Below are 27,934 nucleotides of genomic sequence, written 5' to 3' on the forward strand. Positions count from 1 at the left end.
GACATAGCCAGTGTGTTCAAGAAGCATCATTCTATAATTAGAAATAATATTCACAGTGGCCATGTGAAGCAGATAATCTTATTAAGATAAGCTAACTGAACATGAGTGTTTTTTAAAAAAATTAGTTCTTCTGCAAGAGATATTAACTTCATGAGCTGATTGAGGTGGGAAAATAGCTTCAAAATGAAACCCTAGCTATAGGTTTGACTGATAAAAAATGAAATTATACTTGACATTTAAAAATAGAAAGAGTATCCAACTGAGAGCTGAATACATTAAAAACACTTAAAACATCATGAGATTCTATTCATCTCTGAAAATTAAAACCTTAATGAAAGAATAAGGAAATCACTTTTCCAGAACTATATGACATGGTCTTGATCTCCCAGTAGTCCTGGAGGAAGGCCCTTCTTGTGCAAATTATGGCTACATAAACAAAAACCCCTAGAGAATTATATCATTAAACATGGCATGGAAATAATAAGAATAATGAGATAACACAGTCTAGATACTGGCACAGACCCTTTCCCAGTTGAAGATGTAATCATGACTCTACAGTTTCTCTTTCAGTAGATTTTTTGAATTCATAGATTTTGTATTTTTGACCACAGTTGATTCAGGTTTATCAGAGTCTCCTAAAACTTGGGAACTGTTGGTAAAACCTCATGAGACTAAGGTGAACCTTAAATACACGTTTTTTATTTCCCATATCTGGGTCTGCCTAAAAATGATTTATTAAAAAATGAATACCAACCTACTCGGTTATAAAAATCCAATTTAAAAAAGAGACCAAACAACAGCAAGAACTGATAACAATAAAATAGTTGCTCATTGTGGAAAGAAAGCGGTTGCAGAAGTTTGCAAAATTAATATCCTGAAACAATCAGAAGGAGGGAAAAAAAAGCTCATTTAATTTCTCAGGTGATTTGAGAAGAAAACTCAGCTGTGCTTGGAGCAGGGTCAGTTTTAGAAATGAATTATTATTTTCCTTTCAGTTTCAGGTGTTAAGAACACAACGTGAAAGACAGAACATAAAATGATGTACTACAGCATTCTCTGTCTGGGAAAAACTGATGGTAGCAAATTATAAATCAACATAACCCCACTCTCATTTCTGAATTATTGAGCACAAAACTAGAACCTCTGAGAGGCTTAGACAATCTGTCACTTGCTGAGCTTTCATTAGAAAATTAGATCATGTTATGTAATGATCTTTCCTATACATTTTAATTCCTTTTAACTGTTTAAATAGAATTTGAGTAATAACTTCTTAGTGCTTACCGCAGAAGGTAACTAAATCTTTAATGGACTCCTGGTGTAACCAGTTTAATGATGTAATTTAATTGAGGTTTATGCAAAAAAGAAAAAAAGGAAAACAGAAAAGACACCTTCCTTCTTTAATACATAAAATGGCTACTATATTTTGTTTTACAGAACAGAAAATATTTTGAAGCCAACTGTATTTTCTAGATTATCAAATAGGGTACCTTTATTCAATCCAATCTGAGAATTTATCTTTCAGAATTTTTTGCTTTCTTATATATACTAATCGAACTCAGATTATTATTCTTCAAGTGTGCAGAACGTTCTCCTTTGTCTCTTTTTCTTAAGTACAGACATCATGCTTGTTATCCTTTTAAGATATTTACTAAACCCCCCTTTGAACCAGACCTGCAATTCCATCTTCCATTTCATTCTGAATTCTAAGATGTACATTGCCCAATTCGTCTGATTTAAGGATATTTTACTTTTAAGATTTAACTCTAACCCTTACTACGGCAACTTTCACTTGCACTCCATCACCTCCTGCACACGTCTTGCCATCACTCATTTTCACACAATCACCATTAAAGCATAAACAAGGTATTAGTTTAACTTCGAGGCCACAGTTCAACAAGGTATTGTCAGACACAGCCTTTCTGAATGATTGATCCCACTTTGTCCTTTCACATTCTCTTGTCATTTATTTTGGATTAGTATTTTTTTGCTGTTTACTTTGATTTTTTTATTATTTTTTTTTTAAGATCTAACAAAATATGGCTTTTGGCAGTTCTTTCTCTATCTATTTATTTCTTGGTCTCTTTTCACTGATTCCAGAATAGGTCTCATTTCTGAATTAGTTTTTAAGTAGGAATGTCTCCCCTTCCTTCCTGGCTCCACACCTCTCACTCCTTTTTGAACCTGAAGAAATCCCAAGCTTTCCACACATCTTTTAGCCAGCTAGGTTTGTTAGCTCTCTCAGTATTGAGGTAGTTCTGAGAAACCTGGTAAATCCATAAGTCAGACAGCAAAACATCCCAGAGAAAGTATAGATGTAGAAGCATTATGCTTATTTAGCAGCTCACTGATGAAGGTATGTACATCATTTCTTAACAGTCACCAAAGTAGATTTTCAAGAAAATCCTAAGGGTGTTGTCTACTCAAGACTTAAGTGATGACCCACTGAGTGTAAAATCTTCTGTAACAACTGCCTTTCAAAGGCTTCACAGTTAATCTCAAATACTAAATTTAAAAGATCGGGCTACCTGTTAAACAAGTATGTGCAATTTCTGATGGGCCATGTGTAGTGTTCATTGGGGAAATCGGGGACAGTTTTTTTAGTAGCCCAAACTCATGTTCCCACTTCATGCTTGTGAACTTTGGCCTGAAGTCATCAGACATCATGCTCTGATGGGTACGCATCTTTCTTGTACAAGGATTACATTAAACCTGGTTCCTAGCACGTGACATCACCTTGTCAGAGATATTCACAATCTCTGATATCATACCTAAAGTGTTTAATAATCCAGACTTATATCTGAAATTTGATCTGAAGTGCCTGAATAAGGACTAAGGTTGATAACTTTACTTCTCAAATGCAATAAGGATTTTTAAACCACCATTAAGCTTCTCTCCAGCAACAACAAAGCTTTATCTAAAGCTTCATTAAAATTGACTCTAGGAATAAATTTAAGGTTCTAAAACTGAAATCTCCTGTTTCATTACAAGACCCAGATTATTTTTTTCAGCTACTTTTTCTAATGTAAATATACAGCAGAATGTATTTTAAAATATCAAATAAAACAAAACATTGCTAAAACAAAACAGTTAACTGATCATATATTACTCCTCCTAAGCTGAAAATGGGCCACCTGTGAAAGATGGTGAATATTTTGCTTAGTGAGAGTCATATACATATATAATTGGAAAGGAGTAATTAAATAATAAATAAATTAAATAAATTATTATGGAATTTCCTATGATTATTGAGGAGTATGTGTAACTTCAGATTCCTAAAATAGTTATTCTGAGGCTCATCTCAAGGCTCAGAATATATCCTGATAACAGATAAACCCTGTAACAGTTTTGCCCCTGTGAAAATTGAGATTTGAGGTTGTCTTCTGAATTAACCAAAAAAAGCACCTGCATACAGATCACCCATGTTTCATAGAGAGATCTATGAGGACTACCAGCAACAAAGGGGATAAGTGGGAGGTTGACACAACACTGACATCTCCATAGTGTTTTTCAGAAGTGCTGTTAAACAGTTTTCACTTTGGTCAGAATGTCTCATCTGATACATACTTTTGGTTGGACATAATCTTTAAAAAAAGCATTATTTTGGGGTCATTCTAAATAATTTATTCACCTTCAATTCGAACACTGAATAAAATAAAACTTAATTGTTACTTGCACAACACCACAAACTGTTCAAAGAAGAGCAAACTCAGTTCTTTGGAAGGGAGGATTTTGCTGGCTGAAGCCTTTAATTAGAAGTCCATGCAAACCTCAGACAGTTCAAGGGTCACTTTAAATATTAACAGAGAAACCTAATGTTTTTTCTGCTTGACCTACAAGACTTCCTAGTTCTATTATACAACTTCCTTACTGTGGTTTTGAATTTTTTCACTGTATTTATGCAGCGCTTGTGATTCCCAAATGTTAGACTCAGTATAAGTATGCACTGTTATTATTACTATTATGCACATCTGTGGAACTTTTCCTAAAAACCAGTTATGTTTCCAGATGGTGGTTGACTCTGCAAGAAAGTTCTGTAGGAAACAATTAATAAACAGCATTTTCATCACTGTCCTTCTTAAACCACAGGTGCACCTGGAGGAAATTCACCACAAAGGATTTCCACTTTATCGTTTTATTATTTCTGATCCTATTTAACAGATTGCTTCTGTATACCATTCAAAGTCTCCCTAATTTATCACTGCCTGTTATGGATCCTCTTGATTAAACACCTATTGTGCTGTGTTCCTACAATTACTTTGCTTAAACACACCACACAGACCATCCAAAAATACAAACACAAAACCCCATGAGGAATAATACAGCAGTTTCTACCTATAGACTCTGACAGATGGGCTGCTGTGAGTTTCATTTTCACTGTGATTTTGTATGGACATATCCTAACTTTAAAGAATAGTTAAGATAGGCAAGATTTTCGACTGCCATAAACCATAATGACCTTGTATCTGAGCTAGTCATCTTGACTCCATTTTCTCTTTATCAGGGAAAAGAAATCAACATTCTAACATATGGTTCATTCAGCGATCCTCTTTAGGATGCCACTCATCCTGCTGTTGAGCTCTACTTTTTAGATTTCCAAAGCTAGGAGAGATTAGTCCCAACACTAACGATGTTAATGGATGTGAATTCAAGACCTGACCCTATGAGCACGGTATAGGGGATATGTCTACTTGGTCAGACATCAGCTTCCTTCTGTATGCTGACAGATTCATGTAGTCAGAGAAAATAAAAGATTCACCTGTAATGTAAATACAGATGTTAACAGAGGAGGACATGGAGTCATATAGATAAAACTATATAATTCTCAGACAAGAGCTTTTGTCTGGCTATCTTACAACTAGGCAAGGTCAGCTACGTTTCTTTGAAACCACACAGTCAGACATGTTCGATTAATTTTCTAGCATTCAAAAGAAGAGAGGGAAAATCCTTGCTAATAATAATGCAGTAAATGGTAGAAACTCCATCGCTTAATGCATGCGTACGGAACTACATTACTGTAGCTGATACAGCCGTACAACCTGTCACTTCTGTAGAACATATACAAAACAGAGGTTGGGGGAAGAGAGGAAAAGACTATATAGCAGACCCAGACCAGGTCCTTTCTTGTTGAAAAAGTGAAGATCTTCTGTGCCTGTAATAAAACCAAATGCCTCTTTGTTACCAATTTCCTAATGAAAGATCGATAATATTAATTTCACTAACTTAAATAGAATTTCATTTGACAAACTGCTAGTTTTACCAGGGTGAAAAGCCCTTAATCTGCAATACAGACTGCAGAATTTCTTTATACTTTTCTTCCTTTGTTTTCTTTCTTAAATAATATGAAAAGTGACTCCCCTTCTAGAGAAAAGCTATGTTCCTCCAAGCCTGTGTTAAACAGGATGTACCTACAGTTCTAATGGACTCTCTCTCCTGATGTAATTGCAAAGCAATGGAATTGCGTAGCCAGTATTATTACTTATTAAACCAGATCTGTTTCTAAATTCTATTTCTATTGTCCTAAAAAAACACAGAATCTACGTATTATTGAGCCAGAGACACACAGATCTCAATATCTGTCTTTAAAATGTAGGTATTGATGCTGCCTGTATTGTGTTAATCAACAAAACAGAACTGTGAAGGAAACTCAGGGAAAGAAAGTAAAAAATCCCTTCTGAATTTTTTTTCATAGTTCCAGCAAAGTTACGCTATCACTCTCACAGTGTATGGTACAGAATGAAAATAAAATCATCAGTATATATAACAGAAGTTACAGCTTCATTGCAAAGATTTTGATTCAGACGTAGGTATTAATTGCCATTAAAAATGGAAACAATTGAAACCACTACAAATGTGCAAAGTATAACCATAAAACAAATGTCTGTCTTCCACAGGCCTGTTTAGTATTCAACCCAGTGCCCCAACACACACAACGATGACTGCTTATTATAATTGTAATGTAACATCTTGGATCATTCACATTCTAGTGTATTAAATAAATTTGAAAACAGAAAAGAGAAAGATTATGTGTCTTCAGATGTCTAAGATCCTTCTCCTAGCTTCACTAACCTTTATGAAACCCAACTGCAATCCTGCTGGTGGCAAAGTGCTCTGAGAAGTTTCCTCACCCAAACCACTTGCACATTAGAAATCTTCATGAATTGAATGCAGATATACTAAGGTTCTAAGAAGATGTACTACTAATTTAGACTCTTCAAAGAGCTGGAGAACTTGAAAAAAAAATTATCAGAACCTTGGGGTTGGTATATTCCTCTTTGGAATACAGTTTTACCTGCAACTTACCCATAACTTCTTTCCTGATAGATAATTTCACATATGAAACAGCCTCATCTCTATGGACTTGCCCGCAGATCCCTGGACTGCGGCTGATGGTGGCTGCCGTCACCAGACCTGATCCTGACCCTAGCTTTGTGGCTTCTGTTCCTGGCTTCTTCTCCTTGGATTTGCCTCTTCACCACAGACTCATCTGAGGATCTGGATTCAGCCAACTCTTGTTCCCATAGCTGGATACACTCTGCTGACCTCACTCGGGTCCTTTGGACTTCCTTGTGTTGGCAAAGATGCCGCCTTCTTACAATGCGTGTCTCCGGGCTCCTGTGCCTTTACAGAGCAGCCAGCCCATCCTGCTCTCTAGCAGTTACACCAGTGACTAGCCCAGTGCTGGTTTTTACACCGAAGTCACTGACGTATGTAATGATCTTTCATTTACTTCAATAACAAGAATTTCTTCATGGGTGAATACTTTCCTTGCTTGTAGAAAACTTATTACCTGGATCCTCATGAGCTCAGAAAATGAGGGGAATTGGCTGTTAATCTACGCTGTGAGGCTTCTCAAAATGAGACAGGAGCCTAGTAGGGCAGTGGCTCCCTAGGTCCCAGCAGTGGGGACATGCATGTCGGCTTCTGCTTCGGCTCCTGCTTAGAAGTCTCTTAATGGGGAAATAAACAAGAAGCAGAACCAGAAACTTGTGAGTGATACAATCCATTAAGCAGCATGAATTGCAAATTATGATGAGCCAGTATTCTTTGTAATAGTCTTGGAGCAAAACTGATGAACAATCTCTAAAATAAACTGCATTCTTATCTTTATGGAGATTTTAAATAATAAAGAGATTCATGCAAGCAAAAGCATGTTCACTGATAAATTACAATGAGAAAGAGGGATAAATTTGCTGAAAATTCCACTGTTGATAAAAACTGTTTAAGAACGTTATTTATTGTGAAGTTTATGTGTGAAATAAATTTACGTACCCAGTCAAAGCAAAAATTGAACTGCAAAGATGTGTTCTGTTAGTTGCTCCTGGGGATGGGGCAGGGACCTCTGCAGAGTGGTCACTTCAGGATCCATTTCCTTTGGGCAAAATTTCCACCTAGCCAACTTGTTTTGTTTATGCTTTTAAATATCAGACCCCCTCCACAGCTAATGAAATGAAAAATGTTGCTATGTTGTGTGAAGCAATGACACAAAGCTCCTGCATTTATTCTAGGTTTTCTGGTGTAAGTAATGTTAAGCAGATTTGTATTCTATGTATCTCATAATGCAAGAACATGATTGAAAAAATGATCCCCATGAAACTAGTAATTACCAGAGAGAAGTGGTGAATGGATATAATTTATATTCTGAGCACACCCCAGGACAGACTTGTGATCTATACATATTTTTAGTTTTATGATATTTAATTTCCCCTGCATTGACTATGTTGGTTCTAGTCCCAAAATCATAAGCCAGAAAGAGAACCAAAGTCCAGTATACTTTGCCGCCCTGGTTCTCTATATCTAGACGCCAAGTGTAGGTCAGTTGCAGCTTGCTGTAATCCAGATGTTCTCACCTAAAGAACTGTGTGAAGGAGGCTTCCTACTAATCCCGTTGAATCTTCAAATCCACGATTTCAGCATATGCCAGGGATGAACTAAGTGGCTGACCTTCTGCTTCCTCTTAAACATGTGATATTCCTTCCAGGCAGATGTATTATGTAAAATGTCTAAAAGTGACTAAGGCTGAACCAGTCATAGGTGTTTTATAATCATCAGGATGAAACAGTCAGTGTCAGATATGTATTTACCACATTGCAAGAAAAGATTCATAAATAGGATGGATGATAATCTCATTACACAAAATATTTGTTTCTCCTCTTGAACACCAAGGAAATACGTGACCAGAGCAGATTTAGATAACTACATTGTAGCTTTCTTAGGTTAGGCAGATGAGGTGAATTCTACCCAATAAGAGTACGCTGCTGAAGATGCCTTCTGTGTTGGTGTTCATGTGCTAATGTACCAAACCCCAACTCTTCCCTCACATTTTCAGTATGCCTAGAAATTTTCTTAAAACTCCCAGCTGAGAATAAACTTGCATTCAAACAGCCTATGTATGAAGTAAGTTTGCACTCAAGACTGGTGTCCAATTTGTGCTCAGAATATAAATTATATCCATCCACCACTTCTCTCTGGTAATTACTAGTTTCATGGGGATCATTTTTTCAGTCATGTTCTTGCATTATGAGATACATAGAATACAAATCTGCTTAACATTACTTACACCAGAAAACCTAGAATAAATGCAGGAGTTTTGTGTCATTGCTTCACACAACCTAGCAACATTTTTCACTTCAATTTAGAAGCAAAACCTTACTGCTTCTTTGAGAGGTATGGGTTTTTTACTGAAAGACATATGACCATATTGTTTCATGGAAGCACAGTGACAATTTAACAGCTAATGTTCATCTATACTAAAACTGGTCCAGCCTAAATAATTTTAGTTTCAGCCAATCATCTCTATACTATTAGCTATAAGATAATTAGAATATGACCAATCTTAGTATTATAATTACTTGCAGCTTTATTCTCACATTGACCTGATATTGCACACCACTATGGCTCATTTCGCTTGTTTTATTAACGCAGTATACCAAAAATTATGTTAACATTCTTGCTAGCTACAACATAATCTTCTGGTTCACCCATACACAAAATAGCCTCCATTAAAGGTGAAATAATAACAATAAAAATATCACAGTAAAACTTAAATGCTTAGTTAGACTCTGCTTTCCAAGAATGACAATTTGCATAGTTTTGCAGACACTTTTCACTGCATATTCCTAACCATTCTATTGTGTAGAAAATTATATTTATATATGCTTCTGCAACATTCAAAGATATTGTATTGTATGACAGCAGGAATTGAAATAAAATGAGTTCATAAAATCAGTGATGCCAGTGTATTAGCAGTTTGCCCTCAATATTTTGCTATAATGGTTATCATAACTGCATTAATCTTTCTTATTGAAAACTATTTATATATCCCTAATTATCATTAAAATGTAATTTTGTCTTCAGCACAACAAATTAATCTTCTTCTCTATTAAAAAGAAATCTGATTTTTTTCCAGGCTTTGCCTGTTAATGATGCTTCTGTGAAGCAAACACAAGAGACATCTCAAAGAAAAAGAATTACAAGAAAAAATGAAAGGAAGAACTAGAAACTTGTTAACAGAAATTACAGACAAGGTTTATCAGTTTCCACATTAACGGTTTATTGTTGCTAAAGGCTTTTTTAAGTGTATCTTTTTCAGCAAAAGACCCACAGTTATTTACTGATTCTTATTAAAATTGGTTAGAATGCAGGCCACAAAAACAAAATCTGTGGATCAGTCACGGAAAAGCCACACTACCCACATGGCTGAGTAAAACAGGACTTAGGCAACAGCTGGGTAAAGTAATCCAACACAATCAACCTAAAACTACATGTTTTAGTTATTCCTGACATCTAATAATTTCCAAGTCACCATTTAGGCAAGAATTAAGAGGCTGAAATAAAGAGAACCCTCCAGAAAAGCCTTGACTAACCTGGATAGACACCTAATACTTGGGGGAAACACTTTCTTAGGAAAGAAGGTTTTCTGGAGTTGTATGAATGGCATGTCTAGTGATTTTTGTTGAACTGATTTTTACAGATTCCTGAGTTCTTAGAGTGTATGGGACTCCAAAAATAGGATAACTAGGTGCAATTCTCACATGAGATCCAAATATTAGTGCATTCAAAGGAAGCCATTTCACTCCTTGAGATGTTTGGTGGAGGAGATGACATTACAAACAGCTCTATTGCTGCTGCCAGCTCATAGGTACCTAATTTATATTGACCAGAATACTATTCTGCTATAAATACCACAGAAAAACTTCATGAAAGACAGAGTCTGATCTCAGACTACATAATTTCAGAAACAGTATTATATTCACAGGTCATTAAAATTCAAGGGTACTAGATTAGATTTATTTTTTTAGGCCCAAGTCATCATTCTTAATCCAGATTTCCAGCCTCTATTTCCAGAAGCTAAAGCAAAAAAATAGTGAGATATAGTACATTATAGTACATGACAGTATATCTTGTGAATACCTGCAATTATTTAAAATGACTAGCAACTTTCGAAATTCATATTAGATTTCAGTAACCAAATAGATCCTGTAATATATATCCAGAGTTTATCTGATAAAAAGTTTACAGGAAGGTAAATATTAGGAAAAGACACTGCATAAAGAAACAGGTAGTTAGAGTAGAATGAGCATCTCAACTTTGCCTGAAATATTAACATTTATTCAGCAAAAGTAGTCTGCTTTTAAAAACACAACATTCACACCAGGATAATGGCTCAAATCATAGACTTTTCCTGAACAACCAAATGCAGTGGTGCTTGCAGCTTTAGGAAAAAGAATGAAGTGACGATTGCCAACTGTCCCTAATACATTTGTGTAGTCAAAGGGCAGCTCAAAGGCACTAAAACATTTGTATCTTTTAAATTGTCAACTATGTACAGCCTACTATGCATTATGATGCTATTTCAGTTCTGCTGGCTTTATTCATTACTCCTCCTGACTGAAGGAGCAACAGTGTTGTAGCAAACAACTCAGATCACTTCTGAATTGCTGAAATTCCATCTTTAAGTATACTGAAGCTAAAAGAAAGCCCTACATGAACTTCATTGTCTTTGGAGAAGGACTTCTAGAAAGTAGCAATATTACAAATATAGACTATGCAGTTCATTAAAAACTGTAAAAGCAAACATAGCAGAACATTGTTCTTATTTTTAGGTGTGCATAATAGTCAAGTATTATGGGGAGTGTAAGCTTGAACTTGCAAAGTTTCAAATTCAATAATGTTGGCTCTGAAAGTTCAGATCGCCTCTCGATATGTAACAGAAATCAAGGATTTTTCCTCAAAGTAAACACAAACCTAATCTTTTAAGGATGCTCCATCACTAAAAATCCAGCTTCAAAGGCAATCTTATCCAGGCTCCTCTTCTTGGGAGAAAGGTAAATGTAATTCTGAGAGAACAGGAAGTGTGCTTGATTTTTCCTTCCTGGCATGTCAGGTAATTGGGATAACAGCTCTGCCTATGCACTTAGTGTTTTTCCCACATTGCTATAAACATCTCAGCTCTGTGCTACAGAAAACAAACACTTTTTATGTGTCCCTATATTAGCCCTTAGATTCCAATTTGTCCTCACTATCTCAAACAAATGGGGTCACGTAGATCCTTTGCCTTCTATTTGACTAGTCTTAATTATTTATTTTCTGTCATTCAGGTTTATGACTATGCAATAAAAGACAGGTTTAATGGGCCAGTAGTCCAGGATGGGAAATCATCCAGCTAGTGAAGCATTGAGGACATCAAATTAGTGGCAGTGCTGATCATTTTTTTCCCCAGCTTGACATCTGTTTGCAAGCACTCACAGCCAAAATTGTTTTGAAAGGCAACGTGAGCCTTAGGCTTTGGAGCTTGCCTCCCCAGATGCATCAGTGAATCTCTCCACCCCTTACTACTTGTTATTTTCTGCTGTGAAGTGACATAAAGCATATAATAATGCACAAGGGAAACAACATTATCTGGTGTTTGATCTGATGAGTAGAAGTCAGGATTCCTGGGCTCTATCTCTGACATCATTCCTGGTTCTCTTGTGACTCCTATCTTATGTGCATATTTAATATGTACATTAAATTAGAATTAGTGAGGCATTGGAAGAGATTGCCCAGAGAAGCTGTGTCTGCCCCCTCCCTGGCAGTGCTCAAGGCCAGGCTGGATGGGGCTTTGAGCAACTTGGTCTGGTGGGAGGTCTCCCTGCCCATGGCAGGGGACTTGTAAATGGATGATCTTCCAGGTCCCTTCCAACCCAAACCGTTCTATGATTCTATGATATTCATATGATTGTGATATAAGTACAGTGATTAGTCTATATTAACACTATGTTAATACTGCTGTACACGTTAATGTGTAATATATTAGTGTATGTAAATATTTATGTAAATAAATGTTTTCATGAGACCTCTGTGTGTTTGTCCTGTCAAAATCAGTTGTCATGGTTCATTTTTTGTATACATGTTACAGCAGAAGAGCAGTGACACTAAATAAATAAATCAGCCCAGTTCTGTCTTGTCCTCCACGCTATCATGAACAGTAGCAACTTGCTTAGGACATGGAAGTAGACCAAGCATAGACAATACTTGTGCTATAACCTTGCAGTTTTTCGGCATCTAAGGTTCAGGCATTCCCTGAGCTAGAAATGTCATGATTTTTTTTAATACTCCTTGGATGGCTAGTTGAATTACTTTTTTTTGTCCTTCAAAAAAGCTTTTACATTTATAATTCCTGCAGCAATGAGTTCCACAGTTTAGTTATGCACTGTGTAGGAAAGCATTATCATTTTTTTAGCATATAATCTGATTAATCCAGTTTTATTTATTTCTTCCCAACTCTTGTATTGTTAGGAATGATGAATACTCTTTATTCATGTTTTGCAGGACTTTTTCTCTCCATGTCAAAACTCTCCCAGTTTCCTTACTAAAACATCAATATTTACTTGGTGTAGCCTCATAAGGAAGCTGTTTAGGACCTCTGATTATCTTCGTCTACCTACTTTCGCATTTTCATATTCTTCTATATCACTTTTGAGAAGAATGGAGGACACTAGCATTTCTCATGGTATTTAAGCAATGTTTAATGACATGCAGCATTTGCTTTGTTCTGCTCTATTCTTTATCCCCTTGCTAACATTCCAGTTTGCTTTTTTGCTGCTATAGAGCATTGAGCTGACAGAATCAGTCAACAGTAATTCTGAGGGGACTTTTTTCAGTGGTGATAGCTTGTTTACAGACCTTTGCCATATATTTGTTGCCATGACTGTCCCTTTACTACTTTCTATCTTCAGCACTGAATTTCATTTTATCATCTAGGTTTTAAATATATTAAGAATTAATCTTAAACGTCATCATGGTCACCTGTAATATTTGCTACCTAAAATAGTTAAATAACATTGAAAAGGTTTCATCTTATTGTCTAGTTATTGATGGATATATTTGAAACAGGAATATCTATATCCACACAGGGTTACAATGACAATCTCTGTTCATTGATGACCATTTATTCCTGCCTTTCCTTCTTTTTCTTTTGACACTTATTAACAAGCAACACATCTTCCTTCAACTGTATTTTTGTTATTCACATAGACCTCTTTGGAAACTTAAGGAAAATGCAACTGGAGCGCTGTTCCCTGTATGTTTATTGATTTAATCAAAGAACTCTAAAAGACTTGGTAGGCCTGAGTAACCTCTGTGAAAACCGTGATGACTTTTTCCTGTAAAAAGATATTTATTCATGTATTTGTTATTGTTTTTCTTTCTTACAGAAGCTATCGATTTGCTCAGCAAAACTCAGATTTACTTGTCTGTAGCTCCCTGGACTGTTCTGAACTTGCCATCTTCCATGTCCCTGGTGCTGGTTCCATTTTAAGCACAGTTAATAGCTCAACAATTTTATACTTGAATACTTTTAGAACTCTTGGGTGAATCCCATCTGTTCTTGATGATTTGTTACTACTCATATTATCAGTTAGTTCTAAAACCTCTCATTTCTAGCATTTTATAAGCCGCCCAAGTGCTGAATTTAGCCAGCCTACTAGAGAAACCCTCAAACCTGAAGTCCTAATTCTAAATTTTGGGAAGCTGTGTTCAGACTGAAAATCTTCCATAACTATCACTCTTATGCTAATATAATGAACTAAACATAATGTCGTAATCCCAATTTTCTGTTTTAGGCACCCACATTTCTATCATTCAAAGTCACCTCAGTATTCTCTGTCTTTCCTGTAATTGTTCAGAACACAAATATCACAAAGTCCTTCCATTTAGCTACATTATTCATCAAGATAAAACCACAGATACGGAGGCAGGTAAAGGCAGAACATTACTGACTTTGTTTGGTGCTTAGGTAGAACTTTAACAAGAATCACAAACGGGAAAGAAAGATATGATATAGGCACTGTTGATACTCTCATAAATAGAGAAAAATGGAGATGTCCTAAATTATCTGTCTATTTTCAGTCACTATTTAGACAAATAAAACCACACACTGAAGAAGCAGAAGGTGTAATACATTTTAACGGCATTATGAGTTTCTGAGTAACAGCTTACTACTTAATTTCAGTTAGCATGGGAATTTTTTTTATTACTGTGTTGTGTTAATTTTCTCTCTAAATAACACTGGTTTTTTACACAACTATTTTCTGCCAGAGACTTCAATACTATGAAGCTTTCTGCTGCTTTTTTCTCTTTTACTTTTTGAAGGAAAATAGACATTCCAATCCTATTTTACTTTACATTTTCAAAGAACACCAGACTTTCTAGTCACAAGGTTAAGGATCTTGCTAATTACAAAAGCAAAGACAATTTCTGTACTGTTGTGTAAATTTGGCATAGCAGTAAGCCCTTAACTTGAGAGCACAAGAGGAATAAAAAAAAATCCTGTCAGAAATATTCTATAGGTTTTCATGAATTTTTCATTAATTATGTTCTCTTTTCCTTAAAGCCTTTTTACCTGTGTTCCATAAAAAGCAATTTCTCTTTTATGGACATTCATCCACGCTGAAAATGTCAGGCAATTGGGACAAATATAAAAATATTTTTATGTGCTATAGTTCCAAAATTAGTAAAAGCAGCATTTTTTATTTTTGTGTAAATTTGAATTACATAAATGTTGCTAGGTTGACAGCCCTGGAGAATGAAGCACTCTTTCTGTCCACATACCAGTGGTATCAACAGTGGGATGTTTTCAGTATGTTCTGAAAAACTAATTGTGTCTCAGAGAATTGACATAGATGAAAATTCAGTTCTGATTATCTTTAAATTTTCCACCCCTGTTCCTAGGAATGCCAGGAAAGATTTTCAGAAGACAGTACAAGGGCACTTTTACCATTTTCCCATCTAACCAAAGTATGTCTTACTCCAGATTCCATAGAGTCTGAAGAACAAAATACAACTGACTTCCCCAGATTTTTGATAAGTTATATAGACACTTTCAATCTAGGAATTACCCTTACACACAATTCTTTTGTACTGGTTCTCACCCAACAAAATGCAAAGCACCGAAGAATACGGTTTCAGCAAGGAAAAGCAGTAATTAATGAACTGAGACCTCCTCGAATTTCACTTCTTCCTCCTCACAGGCTTAAATGTTTATCAAATGAGGCACGAAAGCCTAGCAAGAGCAAAGACATCAGATGTAGCAGTGGAATACTCAATCTGAGTCAAAAACGTATCTGCCAAAGTAGGACAGAAATCCCTTGAATGGCCAGAGGCAACACCTTCTGGAAATTTAGTGTTTTCTCAGCAGGAAGCTCTGTAGAACTTCACCATCTGCCAGCAAATGTGTGGTGCTGATGGCAGCATGTGTGTGCAGTAGGTGACTAGGTTGAATGAGACACAGCGACTGCTCTAAGTACCTGCATTAACTGGATGCCAAGGAGGGATACACATACAGAGCTGTTTGGATGACCTGTTCCTTTCTCACAGTCAACCAACATCCTCTCTGTCCATGGAATTTAACATGAGGCTACCTTTTCTCTTCCTAGGAATGGGTTCATCAAAGAGAAAATTGCTTGTTTCAGCTTCATCAATACCATTATCTGGCTGGGAAGGTATCCAAAATGCTTTGAAGCTATCAGCTGACAGAGGTAGAGACTTTCACTCTTAAAATTCAGAAGTATGGTAACACGAAATACTTTAAAAGTCTTATATAAAAGTTAGCCACAGGCTCAAGAACTATTTTTTTTGCATCCACCACCATGTCTGAGGTCCTGCCTGATATTTCCCAAAGGACTTTCAGGCTTCAGTCTCACTAATCACAAAGCTTTGCTGACCCATCTATGTTATCTATAATGCTCCCATTTTTCTTTTCTTTCTTTTTTTTTTTTTTTTTTTTTTTTTTCTGACAGATACCAGGGATTCTCACAATTGCAGATCTTCACAGTCACCTCAAACTTTTCACAAGTTCTAACCCCCTCCTAGTTTTGAGAGGATTATAATCCTGAAATGTTAACTGGCATCACCAGTCATCTTGTAGTCACAGGCAATCATCAGTGAAATCAGCTCATTCATTTCAGATAGGAAAGAAAATGGGATTTAAAGGGAATTCAGCTTCTCCATAAGTAATGTTTCTTCAGTGGGCTGCACTGGAACATTAGCTACACAGGTCTGTAGCCCAAATCAAGTCAGATGCCACTAGGTCTGATGAATACTCAATGTGTATTTCACTCCAAGGAATGCATAGACCATCTTCTCTACTCCCAATCTTCTGCTCTTCCACCTTCTCCTCTGACTCCACCAAACACAAAACTACCTGCAATCCCTTCCCAAACTATAACAAATAACCTGTTAAGAAACCTATTTCTATTGAATTAAGAAATCCTGGTTTTATTTTAACAAAAAAAAAAAATCTCTGTTTTTAATTAATACGCAAAATCCACACAATTTTCTTTATATAATATGTTAAGAAAGAGCAAAAGAGATCAGGAATGCCACCTGAAGCCCACATTCCTGCATCAATTCAGAATCCATTAAGTGAAAATACCCAGATAATTCTGACAATCTGGCTATACCTCCCAGCCTAATCACCTGCAGCCAGCATAAACCTTGTGCTTGACTTCAGTGGAAAATAGGCCAGGAGTCCATGACAATAGCTTTTGTGTGGTTTGAAGCAATTACTAGAAAGGTTTGATACAAAGATAGGAAGGTGACTAGGTCTGGTCTGTAGTTTCAGTGGGCCAGGATTAAGAACATCTGGGGTAATATCGCCCAAATTTCAGAGGGGGGAAAAGAAAACAACAAAACGTATCTACATCTCATGCATTCCTCAGGTTTAAAAATCCAAGAAAACATAAGCTATAGAAATGAATGGAGCCTCAGAAATAAAAGCAAGTTTTAATTTTTTAATCATAATGAAAGAGATTGTGTGACTCACAGCTAGGAAAAGAATGGATGAATTATCCCATGGTTTTGGTGATGACAAACATCATTAAATGTAAAGGCACTGTCTTCCCCACCACCTCAGAGGACATGTAAAGCAAATTCAAAATTTCAGTGACTAACTACATATGACAGGACCACCCAAAGGGTTGCCTGTGGTGCTGAAGAGTATCCCATGCTGAGCACATTGTTGGTGTTAGATTGCAATGCTAAAACATACAGACACACACACAAGCACAAGCAAAACCCTGTGCACTTGTGTCAGTGCTTGTACAAGACAATATAAAAAACAAAATGACAGACATTATTTTTCTCCTTATTAACCTTGTTGGATTATAGTCAGTGGTCAAAATGACATAGATGGAAATAGAGGGAAAGAACATTCCCTGAGCAACAGAGGAAATAAATGCAGCAATGACAGAAGGGAAGCCCATCCTTTTTTGCTTTTTGAAATAACACCCAACAGGACAACGTTAATTAAGATAATATACTGTATCAACACCAAAAGCGATTAATTTCAAATAAACAACATAGCATGCTCTAACTCTCAGACTAGGTCTGGGGTTCTGATCAGTAAAACTATCATTAATACTGGAAATGACTGAGACCTGAATTGTGACATTTTAAGGATATTTGACATCTTGAGTTTCAACTGTAGTGATATGTTTAAATGTTGGTTTTTTTATCATAAATATTTTCCTGGACCTTCTTGAATTAACTATGCTATATCAAATAATTTATCCAGAGATTTAGAAGCTACCACTATACATAGATTTTATACTGTAAAATATGGACACTATGGACGAGAGTTTGGAAGTTTCCAGAATGGATATAACATGGAGATATTTTCCCTTTCATTTCTTTTTTCAGATTGGTTTGTTTGGGTAAGAGTTTTTTGGGCTTCTTTTTTTTTTTTTTTTTTTTGGCTTGTCATGACTGCACAGCTTGAACAACGTCACAGCATGTGAAGATAACATGCTGCTATTCTTAGCAAGTTGCTAGACCTGAATAAAACCAAATCTCTCTAACTTTGTAATTCATCTGGAAAAAAAAAAAAATCATTAAGACAAGAATACAAGCAAATCTTCAAAAAAAAAAGGTGATTAAACTGGTTAATTTTCTTTTCTTTAAATGCTAGATCATGCTCTTATTATTTGTGACATCATGATTAGCTGTAAGTAAATTCTGGCAGATTTCTTCTTTCAAGTAATTTGAGCTACTAATGCAAAAACACAGAAAAATATCTTTACCTCCAAGTATTCACGTTTTTGTATAAACAATGCACTCAGTAAATCTTGCTTCTTATATTAATCTGCTAATTTCCCAAGGTACTTTCATTTTTACGAAGTTGCTCATTTCTGTCTCACTTTCAGGACAACATCTTTACTCAAGTCCAGGTTAACATGAGGAACATGCATTGGTTCTACTCTAGTTAAGCACATGCTTTAACAGTTTCCTTAACTGGAACTGTAGTAACTAGTATAGAAAAGTTAGGCCAAAGTCTTCATTTTGCTGATGTAAAAACAGCAGCACATATAGAAAAAGTTACCCTCCCACTGCATGCCATATTGTCTTTCCCGTCTATGTGCCCCTGTGGAGAAAATGAGGATAGATCTTGAGAGATGGAAGGTCCTATTGCTTCAGGTATGGATGGTGGAGAAGCAAAACTGTGCCCCAGTTAGTACTGCCTGATGTGCTACGTTCATGCCTCTCCCCTGTCCGCCTTAAGATCAGGTTGATGTCTGGATTGTGCAGTGAAGATTCACAGGCAGAACAATGAAGATTTCAGTAAATAAACTGAAAATGAATAAAATAGAATTTTTTAATCAGACTTTTGGAGCACAGTTCCTTCCTTACACCTTTCTCTGCTGGTGGAAATTGAACTATGGAATTCCTTCTGGGATAATTAACTTTCTCACAAATTTTGCTTTCCAGCACAGAAATCTGCTTAGGCTACTAATTAAGCCCTAGTCACCCAACAAATGATACAATTTTGGATTTCCTTGCAAACTGTACCTCTTTGTGTGGTCGCTCTATAACCAGTGGGTTTCCCTCTGAGAGGCTTTGAGGAAAGCAACAGAATTCTGAACTTACTGACAAAAAAACCTTATGTAAGGCTGTTTTGCAGAAGGCTTGTATGGGTAGTTTTCCAACACCACTTGCTTACTTTAGTTAAGAAGAAAGACCCTGCTGGCATGGCTGCCAAATGAAAAGTGCATGAAAGTCTTCGCAACAGCTAATCTCCCAATTCACAGACCAAACAGACAAATCTCACAGTCTAAGTTCACCTTAGGAGCAATCTAGATCCAGAAGACAAGAGGTGATAGAGTATCTCTATAGCTTCACACTTCTCCTCCAAGGCGCTCTGCCACCGAAGTCAAACATGGCCACACCGAGTCAGGATTTGGTACATGGGGAGGACAAAAATCTCTGAGGTGGAATGTGACGGTAAAGCAGGTAGAGGTAACAAGCACTGGGAGCCTTTTAAAACAATATATGGTGTGTTGTTGTTTAATGTTCCTTGCCCTGTGAAGTAACCTTGCAGCACCAACCCTAACATAAACCCCTTGCTACTCGTCCGGTGTTGCCTTGCTTTGGCTACAAGCAATTAATTGCCTCTGGTTTTATTTCTGAATATTCAGGTTTTTTGTTGCAGTCCAGCTGTTGTTGCTCTGTTGTCTCTTGTCTTACAGAGCAGCTTGTTATCTGCATCTTAGACCCCTTCAAATGTCTTCTGCTCTGTGTTGAAGGGATTATAGGACTTACTGGATGGGTCACTAGAGGTTAGCACAATTATGAATTGAGAAATGAGCCAACTGTTTCATTACAATTGTCTGTGTGTCTGATTGCATTTACTGCAGCCTAGGTAATATGAAACTGTGGTTTAGGGGGGTTTTGTAGAAATATAAAAGCATTGTAATTACAAAGAGGTAAGCTATGCATAAATGAACACTTGCTAGAGAGAGTAAAGTTGATAACAATAGAATTTCCTTCCAAGAGACTACAACTGCCAAATTCACTTTTGCAATTGCATTGGCATAGAAAAGCACAGACCTTTTTTTTTGTTTGTTGTTTGGGAGGGGGGGAGCAGGCAAACACTAAAAAGTTTTTACTTAAATGATGTAAGAAAGACTTCTTAGGGCAGTCAATGGTATGAAAGAAATGTTGAAAAATCTAAATCAATTAAAAATAGAAATTAGAGGTGTGGAGGAACACGACAGAATCCAGATACATATTTTGGTAATGTAAGAAAGTGGTTATCAAAGGTTTGACAGTTTTCTTTTATTTTAAAACATCATGACAACTTCAGTGGATTTAGTTCCAAATATGCACAGAACTGTCATAGCTCCATCAAAACAGCAAAAACGGCTTATATTACTCAGAATTTGAAGAGCAAACAAAGAATATGATGTGATGTCATGTGGGGAAGGCAATATGTAAGCAAGTGAATGTAAGTGATGATGGCAGCTCCTTACAAGTGTAATACATTTTCAGTAGGCGTTCTTACCAGCAAAATGGAACTCCATGGATGTCCACAGAAAATGAACAGCCAAGATGACATCAAGATGGATGAATGAATGAATGTAAAAATCCATTGCAACATGCAAATAATAGTGAAGAATTTGCTCACTTGTGCCATATTCTCCTCTGGCTTTTTTCCATTAAGGATACCACTATGTTTTTTCTAGTCCTTATTTGGGGTAAGCTTGCCTGAATATATCTGAGATATTTTAAGAACACAGCTCATGCTGATCTTTAGAAGGAAGCACCACCTAAGAATGACTGTTTATTAGATTTTATTCATTCAAAAACCAAAGGGAAGTTGAGAATGCTTCAAAAGTCTAGTTTGTAGTTAGCAGCTACAATAACAAAAAAAATGAGTCAATAACTTTAGATTCTTTACTGAAAGGGTGTAATAAAAAATTTGTTAGTCTTCATCTCAGCCAAGTATTGCTGTATAAAGGCTAGGAAACTAGCCTTCCATGCCTCCCTCTACCTCAACAGAAAGCAGACGTCTTCAAGTGCAGATACATCTCATTTTATGATGCAGTCCTAGGATATGTGATAAATTCTGGTTTTCTGCGTTGAGTTTATAGATAATCTGGCCGACTCATTTAGTCTAATCACTTTACCATGTCTATAGCTAACTCAAATGTATACTATTCTTTGTCACTAAATAGCAAAAATGCATTTCTCTTCGTTTGCAGTTAGAAAGTTCAGAAAAAAAAATATTTAATTCTTTGTATAGGGCACTGGCCTGATAAATGGGAAACAAGTCTTCAATAAACAGACTCTTCAACCCAAATGTCTTTAAGAGAAAATGGAACTGCTGGTGGTAAAGTACATTTAAAAATTTCAGACCAGTTTAAATCAAAAAAGCAAAGGAATTCGGCCTGATGCTAAGGTAAGAAGTTCAGAATAGTGCAATTTCATGACTAATATGAGTAAGAGAGCATCTAGTAAACAGTGCTTCATAGACATGCACTGGAAAACGGAAATAGAATATAATGTCATATTCTTTAAGTATTTTCAGTGTCTCAGGTAGGCACCAGAAGGTATAGACTGATGAAGTTTGAAATATGCTGAACTGTTATTCACACAAAAGAAACTAAATCAAAGTATGTTAAAAAAAACACAAACAAAAGCATTAGCTGCCTCAGACTCAACAGATATTTCAAGGTTTTAGAAGCCAGCATGAAAATAGAGCAACTGTCAAAATGAGAAATCGAAAAGTTGATGCTCACAGTATCTGATAAACCGTCAGCTCATCTTGAACAAATTCTAGGGTAAAACATCATCAAAGTGAGAGTGTTCTGCGGGCAGCTAGTTCAGATCATGGGAGCGTATTGAGCCACTATAATCCTGGTTTGAGAATTATCTTATGGTATAATAAAACCTTAGAAAGAAAATATAATGAATCCTCTGCAACTAATTTACACTCCAAGTAAGATATTGTTCCATGTTAAAGAGAGATTTTCTATTTCCTACTGAAAAAGGAAAGCTGTAGAGGGAGAGAGAAGGAAGGAAGTGCTTTCAAAAGCACTGCTCCTGCTCAAATTTATGCTTGAAGCCACTAAGACAACTCATGTGTGGAAGAGTAAACAACTGCATAATTCTACAGACCAAGACTGTGCTGGCAAAACTAACAACTTTGATGACAGGCTTCGCAGAGAGGCCAAGAGCTGAATGAAGCGTGAGCTGCCCTCGTAACCTTGGACTCAATGGACATAAAGATGTTATCCATGGACTTGACTGAGCCCACAGCTTATTCCTCTGGGATCAGACAAAAGCGTATAGGAAAAAACACTCTTTGAAGGCTATGTGGTTTCTACATAGGTAGAATTTCCAGAGGGGTTCTCACATCCACATTGAAAGTTTGAAAAAGCTGCTAGAAAGAATTCTTTCCAGCTCAGAGCTACAACATATTGTTCAAAGTAGCTTAGGTAGGTAGCTCCCCTCTGAATTGCTGAATGTAACATATTGCAATGATCAGTAGGCAAAGCCTTCTGGATTTTTTTTTCAAGCAAACTTTCAGCAGTGCCATGTCTCTTTGTTATAAAACATTTTAATTAGAAGCTGAAATTTAGCATTAGCATGGCATGAGCTCAAATAGGATCTGATGTTTGTTGTATTTTTTAAGGATGAATATGTTTTAATTAGATATTTATCTATTATACAGATTTTAAACTTGAGTAAGAACCAGATGTTTGTCTGGGGTAAAACTTACCCAAAGTAAAAGTATCTATGGTACTTCGTATCATCTGTTTCTAAATGTTTCTGAAAGTCTAATGATGTTAAAAGATATAGAGTTATCTTTATTAATCTAAGTACTTTAATGTTAGAAAACACTGAAATTAAAATGATTTCTAATCAAGCACTTAGTGCTCTATTTTTTACATTAAGCAAGTATGGGCTTACAGTAGGACAGAGATTAAAATACATATGATATTTAAATGTTTTTAGAGCAATGGCTACAAATCAAAGAATGGACACAGATGAATGCCTTAACCATTCATTCCCCTTCACTTTCTCAGTGAATCTCTGAACACAGAACAAGGTCAGAAAGGACCAGATGCAGCTGCAGTAGAAGTGGGTGGAAGGGAATGGAGGATGGAGGGAGCCTTGCCTCCAGATTGGGTATGCACATCAAGATAATGAGTTATTATATTTTTTCCCCACAGTTTTTACACAGTTGTTCCCTCACATTGTTTCAGAGAAAATGGAAAGTGGTTGTTCTTTAGGCTGATGAATGTAATTAAAACTGTTTTAAGAAGGAGAACAGACAAAACATTTCTTGAGAGGTTAAAAATGACAGGCATACTTAAAGACAACAACAATTTCACTGAGACCATCAGAAAATAAAAACATTATTTAAAAAATAATAGGCTTGTTCGGTTTGTTTTCCAGTAGTGTTTCTCCTAACACAAAATTTTAATTGCAGATTAGTTTTATTCTTGTAATTCTTTTGATAGATTTGAGGCAAGTGACATACATCATTAAATGTATTAGGGGATTGCATTTTGAAAAAGGGCCTTGTCTGACCAAGCTACTACAGCCTGTCTGATTGTTGTAGAATTGTCATTAAATGGAAATGGTGCCTGGGAACATTGGTCCTAATGTTATGTTTCCAAATACCATGAATAACATTACGGTAGCTTTAATGACTTTCCTAGGAGAAAAATGTCATTAAACAAAGCGACAATATTAGCCTCGTGCCCCGGCCAAATTCCGATCTGGCTAATTGCATTCTGACACCTACTGTTTCTCAGTTGTTTGAATTTGGTACGTTTGTGTACCTCCTTGTTTCTTTATTGATATGTTAATGCCAGTTATCATCATCTCATGGCTGTCTGTCAGCCCAGAGTTAGCTGGCTACCACTCTTCACCATCCAAGCGCTTTTAATGAAGCTGTAACTACAATACATGACCTTGAAAAGATTCCTTTCATGTACCTTCCCACAGTTCATCAAGTTACCTAGATATTGCTTAACCCAATGAGTAAGCGTAGATATATCAGTGTTTGTTCATTTAAATATACAGTGCAAGCTCACATCCTAGTTCTGAAATAATGAGTTCCCGAAGTCCATTAACATGCTCTTAAAGCTGGGCACAGAGATGACCTCCCATGTGCTAGTGCTTTAGTTTAGGTCAGAGCAGCACTGGGAGCAGTATCTCCTAATCACTTCCACTTAACCATGCTTTGCTTTGAACTGTGGAGTGGTCTCTGAGAACATGACCTGAACTATGCACGAAATTTAAGTGAAGATATGCTCCAGGAGCGCTACTTGTACACCTCAGCATCAACTAATCATGGAGACAATGGCCCTCGAGTAGAGCTAGTCCAAAGTTAAAAATTAATTCCTGAAAAGTGAACTTCAGAATAAATTGCTTTGTTCTACAGCTCTACTCCTACCTGATTCATACAGCTTGCTTGTATAGACATAGTCATATTCAAGTGCTTTACTCAAAGGGCCAGATCTGCATTGTGTTAGATTTCTAGTCTTTGATGTAAGGCTAAGGCTGACCCATGGCTCAAAGTCTGGATTGCAGAATATTTGACAAAACCCTTCTGACATTGCCGTAATTATTGACAGTTGCAGAGGGCTTACGGAGGAAAGGATTCTGAAGACCTAAATCTTGGCTCATTGAATTCTTTTATAAAAATATAGGACCATTATTTGGAATTGCCTTGATACACATGCAGGCAGGATCTTCAGAGAAAACCTTATATAACAGTTTTTTGTGTGCCTGTCACATCTCAAAGGCATAATTTCTAATATCATTCCCAAAAGCCTCCACATGCTCTTTAATCTTGAGTGCTGTTTGTGATACCCAATTCAGACATTCATGCACACTGATTTTCCTGTTTGGGAGACCAGACAAGGTCATCAAGGAGCATGTAAAACAGTTAAGTCAGGCATGCATTTTTATACGTGTTGAGAGTGATTAAAATATAAAAGCCCAACACAACATAAGATCAGAAAGAAGTAGTGCCAAATATCACTGGAAGAGAGTCTTCGTATCTTTAAGTGAATAGAATATTCATCTATATTCTGAAATATAGAAAACTTCATCTATAGGTGACTGTAGGTAATCAATCATATCCCATTTCTGGATGCAATGTCCTATTGTCTCAAAACAGCTGAATCCATATCCCTTCCCAGAAGTTGCAGAGATTTTACTGCATATTGCACATGGCACTGTTGTTTGAAGTCTCAAGCTGCATCTTAAACTGCAGCTGGATTGTCACCATTAAGGTTTTGTCACAATCTGATTTAGGGAGAAAGTCAATGATTTGGAAACAGATGTGAAGTTTTAAATGTACATCATCAGATCTTCAGGAACTAATTTCAGGCTTAGCATCACCTTGGATATTCTTCAGGTAGAAGAAAGAAGACAAAGAAATGGAGAGAAGAGTGACAAGATAAGTGGAAGAGAGTAGACAGGATCATGTGAGCACAGATGTTAATGAACTGAAAAACACCATTTGATTTAACTGTTACATATGTCTGCACAGAAGTCAGTCATTTGAAAGCAATTGTAGTGTGTATAAAGAGCCTCTTAAGATTTCCATATAGGAAAATCTTTTTTTTTTTTTTTTTCCCTTTTCAAAGCTTCTGCTTAGGATTGAGGATATTTTCCGTTCAGTACTGAGTTACAAATGAGCCATTTCTAAGATGGAGTCCCTCTAACTCACTCCCTTGCATACACACACATCAATACAAACAGCAAGGAGGAAGCAGAGAGGAAGCAAAAGGAAAAGAGTGAGCAAAGATCACTAAAGACTTTGAGAAATTCACAGTCAATGCCCTTATAGTCAAAGAAATCTGTTGCTCTGTGGATGGTGCTGGCTCAAATCTTGTATATAAATCAAAGTGAATTCAAGTCTTGCATGGCCCCATTTTATCTGAACACTCTAATAACACAGCCACTGGATTTTCAGGCAAAGATAACATATGTATTTGTTAGCAAGTTTTCTGATGACACCAAGCTGTGTGGTGCGATGGACATGCTGGAGGGAAGGGAGGCCATCCAGAGGCACCTTGACAGGCTGAAGAGGTGGGCCCATGCAAATCTCGTGGAGTTCAACAAAGCCAAGTGCAAGGTCCTGCACCTAGGTCAGGGCAATCCTAAGCACAGATACAGGCTGGGGGATGAGTGGATGGAGAGCAGCCCTGCAGAGAAGTATTCGGGAGTGTTGATGGATGCAAAACTGAACATAAGCCAGCAATGTGTGCTCACAGCCCAGAAGGCCAATCGCATCCTGGGCTGCATCAAAAGCAGCGTGGCCAGCAGGTCGAGGGAGGGGATTCTGCCCCTCTGCTCTGCTCTGGTGAGACCCCACCTGGAGTGCTGTCTCCAGCTCTGGGGCCCTCAGCATAAAACAGACATGGACCTGCTTGAGTGAGTCCAAAGGAGGCCACGAAGATGGTCAGGAGTCTGAAGCAGCTCCCTTGTGAGGACACACTGAGAGAGTTTGCTCCCAGGAGACCTTGTACTGTGGCCTTCCAGAACTTCAAGGGGGCCTACAGGAAAGATGGGGATGGACACGTAGTGATAGGACGAGGGGTAACAGTTTTCACAGAGTCACAGAATCACAGAATGTCAGGGGTTGGAAAGGACCTTTAAAGATCATCTGGTCCAACCCCCCTGCCAGAGCAGGACCACCTAGAGCTGGTCACACAGGAACGTGTCCAGGTGGGTTTTGAATGTCTCCAGAGAAGGAGACTCCACAACCTCTCTGGGCAGCCTGTTCCAGTGCTCTGTCACTCTTACAGTGGAAAAAGTTTTTCCTTATGTTTTCGTGGAACCTCCTGTACTCCAGCCTGCACCTGTTGCCCCTTGTCCTGTCATTGGCCATCACCGAGAAGAGCCTGGCTCCACCCTCCTGACACTCGCCCTTTACATATTTATAAACATTAATGAGGTCACCCCTCAGTCTCCTCCAAGCTAAAGAGACCCAGCTCCCTCAGCCTTTCCTCATAAGGGAGAGGTTCCACCCCCTTCATCATCTCTGTGGCTCTGTGCTGGACTCTTTCCAGCAGTTCCCCGTCCTTCTGAACTGAGGGGCCCAGAACTGGACACACTATTCCAGATGGGGTCTCACCAGGGCAGAGCAGAGGGGGAGGAGAACCTCCCTCGACCTACTGACCACACCACTCCTAATCCACCCCAGGATGCCATTGGCCTTCTTGGCCACGAGGGCACATTGCTGGCTCATGGCCATCCTGCTGCCCACCAGGAGCCCCAGGTCCCTTTCCCCTACGCTACTCTCCAACAGCTCAGTCCCCAGCTTGTACTGGTACATAGGGTTGTTCTTTCCCAGATGCAAGACCCTGCACTTGCCCTTGTTGTATTTCATTACATTTCTCCCCGCCCAGTTCTGCAGCCTGTTCAGGTCTCTCTGACAGTTTTTAAACTGAAAAAATTACTTACTCTTTTTCTGTTTTTAAACTGAAAAAAAAATTTAGATTAGATTTTAGGAAGAAGTTCTTCACTGTGTGGGTGGTGAGTCACTGGAACAGGTTCCCCAGAGAAGCTGTGGCTGCCCCCTCCCTGGCAGTGCTCAAGGCCAGGTTGGATGGGGCTTGGAGTGGTGTAGTGGAAGGAATTAGATGATCATTGA

At 37.4% G+C, this 27,934-nt stretch overlaps 1 protein-coding gene across 1 annotated transcript in view; it reads right to left on the reverse strand.

Annotated features, from left to right (window-relative positions):
• The window catches only part of RIT2 (Ras like without CAAX 2), a 184,439-nt gene that overhangs the window by 62,706 nt on the left and 93,799 nt on the right, over window positions 1-27,934 (reverse strand). The gene's annotated exons all lie outside the window — the stretch shown is intronic.

Source organism: Leptosomus discolor, chromosome Z (genome assembly GCF_034619465.1).
Source record: "Leptosomus discolor isolate bLepDis1 chromosome Z, bLepDis1.hap2, whole genome shotgun sequence".
Taxonomy (NCBI): Eukaryota; Metazoa; Chordata; class Aves; order Leptosomiformes; family Leptosomidae; genus Leptosomus; species Leptosomus discolor.